This window comes from Nicotiana tabacum, chromosome 19 (genome assembly GCF_000715075.1).
Source record: "Nicotiana tabacum cultivar K326 chromosome 19, ASM71507v2, whole genome shotgun sequence".
Lineage (NCBI taxonomy): Eukaryota > Viridiplantae > Streptophyta > Magnoliopsida > Solanales > Solanaceae > Nicotiana > Nicotiana tabacum.
The window spans coordinates 109,925,927-109,938,585 of NC_134098.1; positions in this window are offsets into that span (position 1 = coordinate 109,925,927).

Here is a 12,659-nt window from a genome sequence, read left to right on the forward strand (position 1 = left end):
AAACCAAGTTGGATTTTCAACCACTCTAAGAACCTTAGCTTTGATATGTTTGGTGACTTCTTCTATGAATTTCAAACTCATATCTCGCTTGAACTTTTTGAGCTTCTACTTTACTGGCAGACACATTGGGTTGGTAGTTAGTTTATGACCCACTATGGACGTGCTCAAACCGGTCATATCATTATAGGACCATACAAATCTATCCTCATATTCCTTCAGGAAACGAGTGTATTCTTCTTTCTCTGATGGTCACAGGTGAATGCTTACACGTGTTTCCTTGACTATTTCGGAGTCTCCTAGATTAACTGTTTCAGTCTCATCCAAATTGGACTTAGGCTTGTTTTCAATGTTTTCCACTTCTCTGACAATTTCCTCGGGCATTATATCCTCTTCTAGATCCTCTAAATCATTATCCTTCTGTTGCGTTATCTCATTACATGTCATGGCCGTAAGTTCATCGGTGTAGGTAATAATAATGCTGTAGAAAAAAAACGTAAAGAATAATAACAAATACTAAAAACATCAATGCATTTAGATAAATCTTGAAAACATCAAACAGGTACTGCTTGATTACACGGGCAATTATTTCAAAACAAAACATACTTAAAAAAAATGCTTAAAACGTCTTAATTGCTCATAAAAAAATTCTTTTAAAAATAAATGATACTAATTGCCAGGATACCCAAGAACTCGATGGGCCCTTGATGGTGCAGCAGTCCAGTTCTTGAGTACAGCTCCCTTCTCCAAGGTCTGAATAATGAGGCCTTCCTCCTCTTCCTCCTAAACTATCGCACTGCAATCCATGTCTCCATTATCCAAAAACGGATTCCTTATACCGGTTAGAACTTCATCTTTTTTGAACTCCCATATCATGTCATCTTGGTGAAATGACTGGCTCAAATGTGGTACTGGTTGCTCTAGAGGGTTATAAGGTCCACGCCATGGTGGCGATCAATTCTGATACTCGTGCCTAGTGTATTCATACCCAAGATCAAAAGTTGTGCCGTGACGCTTTAGCTGTATTGGTTTGGTGATCCCCTGGAAATTTTTGCCGAGACCTTTGCCAGGCTCATACCCTGTCCATACAAATATGCCTTCTATCTTACTGCTCCGGCATTTGTCCTTTTCAATTGTGTTGACGCGCTCGATGCGATGGTATGTTTCTCCACCCAACATTCTTCTATTCTCGATGACCGGAACAGTTTGACTTGTGTAAATGGGATTACTTCGGTCCCCACGGATGATCACTTCGTAATGGTTCCATTCAAACTTCACGACCTGATGTAGAATAGAAGCTACGGTCCCTGTGGCATGTATCCAAGGTCGTCCCAACAATAAGTTATAGGTAGCAGATATGTCCAACACTTGAAACTCAACATCAAACCAGGTTGGGCCCATCTGCAGGCTGAGGTTGGTTTCCCTAGTTGTGACTCTTTGAGACCCATCAAATGCTTTCACATTGATACTTCCTGCTCGTATCTCATGCAGGCCTTTACCCAATCTTTTTAGAGTAGTTATTGGAGATATGTTAAGACTCGAACCCCCATCTATCAGGACTCTAGCAATGAACTTATCCTTGAACTGCACTGTGATATGCAATGCCATGTTCTAACTTAGTCCTTCTGGTGGTAGCTCGTCTTCATGAAAAATGATCTTGTGTCTTTCCAACACTTGTCCTACTATATTGGCCATCTCTCCACCGGTAATGTTGTCGAGTACACAAGCCTCATTCAACACTTTCATCAATGCGTTCCTGTGTGCCTCTAAATTCTGCAGTAGTGATATAATGGATATCTGAGCAGGGGTTTTGTTCAAACGATCAACCACAGAATATTCCCTTGCTTGCACCTTTCTCCAAAGATCATCTGGGCCGATTTCAATGATGGGCTGCTTGGAAGTTGCTTCCTTACTTATTCCCCCCAGATGCTCTGGCGTGTAAACCCTACCAGTTCTGGTCATACCTTGTGCTGCACCAGTTTCTTCCATTTTCCCCTTTTCTTTCCTTCTTGCTTCTGCAACATAATCCCATGGAATAGCTATAGACTTATAAGATGGTGTAGGTGCTACCATCAAAGAGAAGGGTGTTGTTACTTCAACCTCAAACGGAGTTGGTGCAGCTACCTCAACTTCAATTGGCGCCTGAGTTTATACCATGATAGGTGTGAGAGTGACTGGAGATATTTAAGGATTATCCCCTTCTTGAATAAGTGCAATTGACCCCTCTGAGTCCCATTCTTCGTCAGTCTCTATCATGTTTTTCCTTCCGCCCCTATGATCCGGGAGAGGATTGTTATGGACATTGTGTGCAGCCTCCGTTTCCTATATGACTTTGGTGTCAATTAATGTTTGAATCTTATTCTTCAAAGTACGACACTCATCAATAGTATGACCTTTCATGCCTGAGTGATAGGCATATGTCTTATTTGGATTGACCCATAGAGAGGAATTTTCCATGGCGACAGTGGGAATGGGAGTGATATAACCAGTAACCTTGATTCTCTCATACAATTGGTCTACAGGTTCAGCAATTGGGGTGCATTGTCTGGGTGGTCTGCAGTCAAAATTTGGTCTAGGTTTTTGGTAGTTTTGGCGAGCTGGTGGTGAGTGGTAGTATGCGGGTTGGGTGTTATATGTATGGTAAGTGGTGGCAGGTTGTTGGTATCTGGGAGGTGAAGGCTGATATGTGGGTGGTGGTTTTTGGTATGTGAGAGGAGACTTCAGACCTTGGACTACCATCACGGCCCCTACTTCTTTCTTTTTGGATATACCCCCTGACTGCAACGGTTTATTCGTAGCCTATAATTCCTCAAAATTAGTTACCATTCCACTCTTGATCCCTTCTTTAATCCTTTCCCCCAATTTGATGATGTCGAAGAATTTATGATTCTCGATAACCATTAACCTTTCGTAGTATTGTGGATCCTAGGCCCGGACGAAGAACTTGTTCATCTGCTCTTCTTCCAATGTCGTTCTTACTTTTGCAGCTTCCGATCTCCATCGAGTGGCATACTCGCAGAAAGTCTCTATTGGCTTCTTCTTCAGATTCCGGATATATAAGACATTTGGCGCATTCTCCGTATTAAACCTGAACCGATCCATGAAATCTGATGCCATGCTTACCCAGCTAACCCACTTCTTTGGATTTTGGCTGATGTACCATGATATGGCGTCTCCAGTGAGGCTTCTCATGAACCATTTCATGCGAATCCTTTCATCTTTTCTAACTCCTACGAGCTTGTCACAATATGTCCTTAGATACACCTTTGGGTCACCTGTTCCATCAAATATCTCGAACTTGGGAGGTTTGTAACCCTCCGGCAGTTCTACGTCTGACTGAATACACATATCTTCATAGTTCAAACCCTCAATGCCTTTACCCCCTTCGACACCCTGGACTCGGCTTGTGAGTTTCTTAAGTTCCTCTACCATATTCTTGATGAGCAGGTCCTTCTCGATTGATTCTGGTGTGTATGGGGTTTGTTGAGTTGTGTGAGGTAGAGTTTCTATGTATATGGAGTTACTTTGGTGGATACCGGGGATTTGGGTGTAGTGATGATCATTGATTGAGTTCTGCGGATCAGGGGTAGGTTGCAGTGTATTTTGAGGAGTACGATAGGTAGTAGTTTGTGGATACTGAGTCGGAAAATGTTGGTGTTATGGAGGAGTTGGCACTGGTGGAGGGTTAGGATTTTGAGGAGGTGTGGCGCATTGATGAGGTGCGGGAGGTTTTTGTGGATGTTGGTTTGGTGTGTTTTGAGGATGTGTTGGGTTTTGGGCATTATGTTGGTTAATATCCGGGACGTTTAATGTGAGGGAGAGGTTTGCCAAGTTGCGGACCTACTCAAGTTCCCCTTGCAATTCCAGTATTTTCTGCTCTAACCCAAGAACCAAATCATTTTGTGCCGGATTACTCCGACCATCTGAAGTTTCAATATTTTCTGCATGCACAGCGTTACCTTTCCTGATACCACTCATGTCATCCATCTTAGCATTTCCCTTAGTTTTAGGATCACTTCAATGAGGAGGAGGTGGAAGGGCCTTTGGATCTGGTATGATACGCTGATGATGCTAGTATGCAAGAACCAACCTTGGGGGATGGGAATAATCAAAAGAAAGAAAAGCAAAAAGGTAAACAAGTCAGTAGGGGATTTTGGAAGGATATTTGTATTATTTAAACATGTATTGCGGAATTATAAATTCGTGTCCTAATTTTAGGGACCTCATTGTGCCTGAGGTAGGCCTAGCGACACATGGATTTGGAGAAACTTGATGCCGATAGCTGCTGCATTTCATTAATGTAATGAATAGATCAAACCTATAAAATGACAATAATTAAAAGAGTTGCTAGTGGCATTTGCCTTATTACAATCAATTTCTAAAACGACTCTAGAAAAGCAAATAAACAACAATTCTATTATATTTGGTCCCGGAGGGACCCTCTCTAAGCTTGGCCTTCATGGCCCCATCAGTCAGATTCCCCAGGTCACGCATGTCCAACAACAGATATGCCATTTCTAGGTGTCCTCCTTCATTGCACTCTGCATTCTGACAATCCACGATCCTTTTCCTCATCTTCCCTTAAAGTTGCATCAGACCCTGCTCTAAGTACTCCAACCTCTCTATTGATTTTGTAGAAACTTACCTCTATTCATTGATTGATTCCATGTCTATCTTGTGTTGTTCCAAATGTCTAGCTTCATACTCAAGGATTCTCTTGCACAACATCTTGTATTTTACTTGTGCTTCAGCAGCATCGTCTATGACCATGTTTCCTCGATCGATCCCTGGCTCGACTTCACCTGCTATGTCATCATCCAACCATGATAGGTAGATATACACATGAACGTCGTGGTACCGATCTGGTTCGATGGTATCCTTTTCCACAATAATCTTCAGATGCCACATGTGTTGGGACTCACACTTGAATGGAATGGCACCACCCTGAAAGTCTACTTTGTAGTGAACCATATTAGAAACTCGTGGTATGACTTGTTTTCTCCCAACCTGTCTCATGAACCTGATAGGAGCATAAGGATAGATACCTCTCAACCCGATCAGCAGTAAGTGAGGAACATCCCAGGACCTGATGATGAACTCGCTAGTAGGGAACCACTCGAACATTCAATGGACCTTGTCATCAGTCAAATTTCTAAAGAAGTTTACTCAATCCACAGCGTTTTCCGGTTCTGCAAACCTGTCTGGGATGAAAGTTATTCTTTTTGGATGGTGAAAGGCTATGTGGTCATTCCATATTTGAAGATGCTCCAACAACCATATTTGCAGTAACAAATTACAACCATCAAAATGTCTGATTCCCTTCTTACAATGATCCAAAGCTCGATATATCTCTGCCACGTTCATTGGAACAATAGTGTAAGTTTATCCCTCAATCCCTTCAATTAAGGTCTTGCGAACCATAACCAAATGAGTGTGAAATCATGTCTCCTTGAATTGGAAATACTATCATACCCAAAAAACAGACGATGAACATAAAAACCCGACGATGAGTCCAGCCCAGGGAAGTGATGGCAAACTCATCATGATAGATACGGTAGGATGTGTTGTGCCCATAACACTCGTAGAGGAAGTCGAAAGGTATGTAGGACTTCTTTAGGCAGTCTACCTCGTTATTCTTTCTAAGACCCATCATTTTCAAAAATCTCCTAGAAGTATGATTTTTCGGTACCAGCAGACCAGGGCTATCCCAGGGTAGCCCGGCACAACCTTCTATTTCCTCAAGAAGGGGAGTCATCTCTAAGTTACCAAAACGGAAAACAGCCCTCTTTTCATCCCAAAACATAGTAGTGGCCTCGATCACTACATTGTTTGGATGAATGTACAACATAGAAGGTAAATTTCCAAGAATTCTTTTCACATGGTTCTTGTCGCTTGGAGAGAGATTTTCCCACCAGTATAGCAATAGAGGTGAGATACTTCGGACCATGCTGAACCTGGGTACTTCGTGCCTCATTTCTGCAAAACAAATAAAGTTAGCCCTTCCCCCTCGCGGTTTGACTACTTACGCATTAATGATTAGCATATCGGCATGTTTTCTCTATGGAAATCCCGATGGACTTTGGACAAGGCTTTCCTTAGAGAGTTATTATGCGGACAACATTCTAATTCATGCTAGGTTTGGACATGATTCATGCACAGTTAGCATCATAGTAGGGTTTTCTATAGAAGTCTAGACCGGTACCCTCATGTAGACAACTTGAGAGGGTAAGACACGAAACCGTCGACTGCACAGCTGATCAACTAGTTTTACCGCAAATAAGCCTTCCCAAATTTAAAAAGGGTAACATAGGAAGAGCGCGGACACTCATCAATTACCGCTATGGTATTAATTGCGCACGAGTGGAATGTGATGCAGAGCATGTAATTATGCAAAAAAAAAAAAATGTCAAGTATTTTGCATGATGAAAGCGATAAATGCAGTATTTAATAAATGTAAAGACAGGAAAGAAAGAAAAACAAAGAATGAGTTAGTTCTCATAATTGAAAAATTATATTAAAGCATTAAAAGGGGTAGGGATTGGGAAAGACAAATAGATTGAAGCCATCGAACAAGGTTAAACGAAAAGTTGCATGTAAATTCATGTAAAAGGGAAAATAGGGAAGGGGGTGTGCATGCAACAAATAAACGGTGAATTTGAGCATAAAATAATAAAGATGCGCTTATTGAGGTAGACTAATTCACACAGACCAAGTCATTATGGTAAGAGCCTAAGGATATCCCCAGCAGAGTTGCCATGCTGTCGTGCCCCTCTTCTCGCAAAATCAGGCTTCGCCGTTGACAACTCTTTTAAAAATGGAGGAAGGTTTATTAAAAGAGAGAGTCGCCACCTAACGGATTAAGGTGCGTTAGGGAACCCATTTGCAAATGACTCAGGTTTACTAGTTTGTGTCACCAAAGATCGGGTAAGGGCTCAAATTACATCGAGGAGTAGGTGTTAGGCACTCCTCGAAGTCCACAACGGTGGGTCCCAACCGAACTCAAATCATGTGAATTAGTCTAAGAGAAAAGAAACAATTTGGACAAAGAAAGAACTATTTAACAGGAATGGGGGGGGGGGGTCCTAAGTTTTTTAGCCAAAAGTATCACCCCGTGCAACATAAATAATACTTCGTAACTCCCTCAAGATGGGGTGTTATTTATATTATTCAGCGGTCACAGACTATCATCTCCTGCTATCCGATTTCTATCTTTAAGTTGTTTACCTAAAGCGCTCTATTTGATTCTAAGTCATACCCTATGCGTGCACTACCCGTCCTATGCCTATGCTCCAGGAGGCATTTGGACCTGGGATTAAACGTGCTCCGTAGTTACTTGTTTGGTCAGTATGATTTAGATGTGTATGGTTTGGAATGGCGGGGCTCTGTCCCGACCTTTATGACAATCTTGTACTCTTAGAGGCTTATAGACATGTCGTGTACGAGAAAGATTGTACGGCCTTGTCGGCCTATGTTTTGAGTTTATAAATGATGATGTTGGCCTATTAAGCCCGTATGTCACGTGTATATGATGATGTAATAAGAAAGATACGTTACGTTGGTACTCGGTTGAGTAAGGTACCGGGTGTCCTTCGCGGCCTATCTTTTTGGGTCGTGACATTGTGAGCCGATTTTCAAAATCATAAAGAAGGATGCCGTAACCAATTGGACTAAATACTGCCAGAACGTTTTTAATAGAATCAAAGAATATTTGTCCAGACCGCCAGTCTTGGTCTCACCAGAACCTGGTAGACCACTGCTACTCTATCTCTCCATATTAGACGGGGCTTTCGTTTGTGTCTTGGGACAACACGATGAGACGGGAAGGAAAGAACAGGCCATTTACTATCTGAGTAAGAATTTCACACCCTGCGAAGCACGGTAATCTTTGCTGGAACGCACCTGCTGTGCTTTGACCTAGATAGCCCAGAAACTGAGGCACTACTTCTGTAACTATACCACATATCTCATATCAAGGATGGATCCTCTGAAGTACATCTTCCAGAAACCCATGCCTACAGGGAAGCTGGAAAAATGGCATATATTGTTGAGTGAATTTGACATCGTCTATGTGTATCAGAAGGTGATTAAGGGACAAGCATTAGCGGATCATCTTGCGGAAAATCCTATAGGAGGAGAATATGAACAACTAAAAACGTATTTTTCTGATGAAAAAGCATCATTCGTAGGAGAAGATATCGCCGATGCCTACGACGGGTGGAGAATGTTTTTTGATGGAGCCGCAAACTTCAAATGAGTGGGTATCGGAGCCGTTTTGGTGTCAGAAACAGGTCAACATTATCCGGTATCTGCGAATCTCAGATTTTCGTGCACCAATAATATGGAGGAATATGAAGCTTGCATATTGGGGCTCAATTTGGCCGTTGACATGAATATCCAGGAATTACTAGTAATTGGTGATTCAGATCTTCGGGTACATCAGGTGCAGGGAGAATGGGCTACATAGAATACCAAGATATTACCACATCTATATCATATGCAATAGATGATGATGAGGTTCATGAAGATATAGTTTAGACATGTCCCGAGAATCTAGAATGAGTTCGCAGACGCATTGGCCACTTTGTCCTCCATGATACAGCATCCGGACAAAAATTTCATCGACCCCATTCCGGTAAGGATTCATAATTAGCCACCTTACTGCACTCATGTTGAAGAATAAGCAGACGGGAATCTATGGTTCCATGATATCAAGGAGTACTTGGCAAAAGGAGAGTACCTGAAGCATGCAAATCATACCCAAAAATGTACGCTGCGAAGATTGTCCAACCATTTCTTCCAAAGTGGTGGAATTATGTACAGAAGGACTCCATACTTAGGATTATTACGGTGTGTTAACGCCAGGGAAGCTTCCAAACTGCTCGAAGAGATACTGAGGGCAGGTTATTTTTGGATAACTATGGAAATAGACTGCATCAGGTATGTCAAGAAATGTCATCTATGCCAAATAAATGCACATATGATACAGTTGCCGCCAAATAAACTCAATGCAATGAGTGCGCCTTGGCCTTTTACCGCTTGGGGAATGGACGTCATTGGACAAATCAAGCCCGCCGCATCAAACAGGCACAGGTTCAATAGACTACTTCACAAAATGGGTCGAAGCTGCATCCTACAAAGCTGTAACCAAGAAAGTCATTGCAGATTTTGTTAGAGATCGTATTGTTTGCCGATTCGGGTTTCTAGAGTCCATCATCACCGACAATGCCGCCAATCTCAACAATGACCTAATTAAAGCTATGTGCGAGACCTTCAAAATCAAGCACAAGAATTCCACAGCATACATGCCTTAAATGAATGGAGCCGTGGAGGCCGCAAATAAGAATATCAAGAAAATACTGAGGAAGATGGTAGACAACCACAAGCAATGGCACGAGAGGTTACCATTTTCCTTATTGGGGTACCGGACCACAGTCCACACGTGAACTGGGGCAACTCCTTACCTATTGGTCTATGGTACGGAAGCTGTCATTCTCGCTGAGGTAGAAATTCCCTCCCTGAGAATTATAGAGGAAGCTTAACATAGTGATGCAGTGTGGGTAAGAAGTCGCTATGAACAATTAGCTCTCATTGACGGGAAAAAATGAATGCAGTGTGTCATAGTCAACTTTATCAGAACAGAATGTCCAGAGCTTTCAACAAGAGGGTCAAACCTAGACAGTTCGCACCGAGGCAGCTGGTGCTGAAATGAATCTTTCCACATCAGGTAAGGACCCTATATGGTTCAAGAGTACTAACAGGAGGACCACTCATACTCGTAGAAATGGATGGAGAGATTTGGCCAAAGCCTATCAACTCAGATACAGTCAAAAGATACTACGTTTAAAGCTATTTACATTTATGCAATTGATGTAACTGAACTACGCTTGACCTTATTCCCGTTTAAGAGGGGATACGTAGGCAACCCTGTGGGTTCGGTCACAATTCATAAAATTCTCATTTTCCCACAATCAGAAACTGCGGCAGAATTTTGAGGAGGACCCTCATATTTCCGGGGCAAGCTCAGCCAATGGCACCGTGTGCGGAATCTCTAGAAAATTGTCTGAATAAATGGGGTAGAATTTTGAGGAGGACCCTCAAAATTCTATGGCAAGAAGGTCCCAATGTCTCTGATAATGTCACAAGTATTGTTTCATCTAATTTATTTAATATTACTGTGTTTTAAATAACTATGCACACATATTTTTTGCAAAGCTTTATTTTTAGCCAGATGCTACCTATGGTAACTCGAGCAATATTTCAATGCAGAGCAAAGAAAAGCAAGCAGGCGGAGGCACAAACGACCTCCCCGTAAGCCTCATAATTTTCCTTTGGATACAGGAACAAGGAATAGCCGCGAGTACGTGCGCACCTTAGAATCACTATCTTCATAACAACAAAGCTACCGAATACAAACATATCTCCAGCTAAGAAATACTCCACTATCACTTATTATCTATTCATTGCATGAGACTAAGCATTGTCTCCATCTTTGCATGAGGTTAAGCCCTGCCTCCTCAATCGCATAAGGCTAAGCACTGCCTTCCCTTGCATGAGACTAAGCACTGTCTCCATCTTTGCATGAAGCTAAGCATTGCCTTCCCTTGCAGAAGGCTAAGAACTGTCTCCATCTTTGCATGAGGCTAGGCCCTGCCTCCTCAATGGCATAAGGCTAAACACTGCCTTCCCTTGCATGAGACTTAGCACTGTCTCTATCTTTGCATGAGGCTAAGCCCTACCTCCTCAATTGCATAAGGCTAAGCAGTGCCTTCCCTTGTATGATACTAAGCATTGTCTCCATCTTTGCATGAGGCTAAGCCCTGCCTCCTCAATTGCATAGGGCTAGGCACTGCCTTCCCTTGCATGAGACTAAGAACTGTCTTCATCTTTGCATGAGGCTAAGCCCTGCCTAGTCAATTGCATAAGGCTAAGCACTGCCTTCCCTTGCATGAGACTAAGCACTGTCTCCATCTTTGCATGAGGCTAAGCCCTGCCTCCTCAATTGCATAAGGCTAAGCTCTGCCTTCCAAATGCACGAGACTAAGTATTGTCTCCAATCCTGCACGAGCATTCATTGCCTCCTCAATTGCATAAGGCTAAGCTCTGCCTTCCCAATGCACGAGACTAAGCATTGTCTCCAACCTCGCACAAGATTAAGCATTGTCTCCAATCTTGCACAAGACTAAGCATTGTCTCTCCTTGCATAACTACAAATGTTGCGCTGTTCAAAAACTTGCATTATCCTCTTCTCCCGGGGCTAAGCTCTGCCCCCGGTTCTACACAAGATTTAGCTCTGTCTTGTTTCATCTCAAGTATCATGTCTTTGCATCTCATGGGCTGAAGCATAGCCAAATTTTCCGAAGACGTCATAGTCTAAAGGCATTTAGCCGGAAGACACCATGCCATGGCCTGAGGATCTCTCAATATTGCACATCATTATTCAAAGGCATCATAGTTCGGAGGCACCATCTTCATAGCCCGAGAACAACATTTCATGGCCTACGAATCCCTTATCTCACAATTCATGGCCCAGGATATCACGGTCTAAGGACATCATCCTCACCGTCCAAAGACGATCTCCATAGTGCAGAGGGTATTTGCATCATGCTTAAATTTATGCAATAATATATATGTATTTGTATGTATCATATTTTGACTTTGCAGGTGATCCATGAAATAACCGTTCTCTTAACTGGAGCAATCTTCGCTCCGGTTTCCATTCAACGTTCATGTCCAGCAATTATTTCAAACGTAACCAACCAGCGTCTGTTACCCATTTCCATCTGATAGCCATTCAAATATCCATAACCATTCCCAGATACATTTGTTTACAATCCCGATATCGTCCTAATGAGAATACCTTGTCTGTTCTTACAATAACTCCATCGGTTTATTCCACCGTTCGATCCAGGACTAAACATGACCTGATTCTTGTAAAACCAAGGATATGTAGGCAGCATAGAAACCAGGTTTCAATATATATTTTTCAAAATCACCCCATTCGGTCAAAATCGGTCATCATTTCTTTACCCGGCAATTCTTTCATCCTTCCCGGGTAAAGAGGGGCAGCGGTTGATACCCGATTTTCCCTCATATTTTGCCTCATATATATATATATATATATATATACTTTCAAAATAGTATGTATGCATCATCATTTAGTTTATAAGCATATACAAGCAGTTTTCATAATTTTTAAAGGCATTAAATCAGTTTATTTCTGCATTTTATTATATAAATATCCAATAATTACCCTAAAAATTATTTTTATGATGATTTAATCATCTAAACTTATCATTTATACCAATATAAGGTTTTAAATATTTTCAGTGCATTTATAATAATTACATTTGCATTGTTTAGGGCCAAATTGCACATTTTGCAGTAATAGCCCATATGCATGTATAATTACCTTAATTATGCAGAAAATGACATTTTATATTTTTATAATATTAAGAAACTATTTTTAATCATCTTAGTGAACAAATGATATTTTTTATATTTATTAATTACTTTTTTAAACATTGGCCCCAAATTTACCTTAATTTCGGACCTAAACTACCCAATCCCAGCCCAATAACCTCTGAGCACAAACCAAATAACCCCCAACCCAAGTAATTAACCAACCCGACACAGAACCTCCAACTAATCGTGGCAGTTGATCT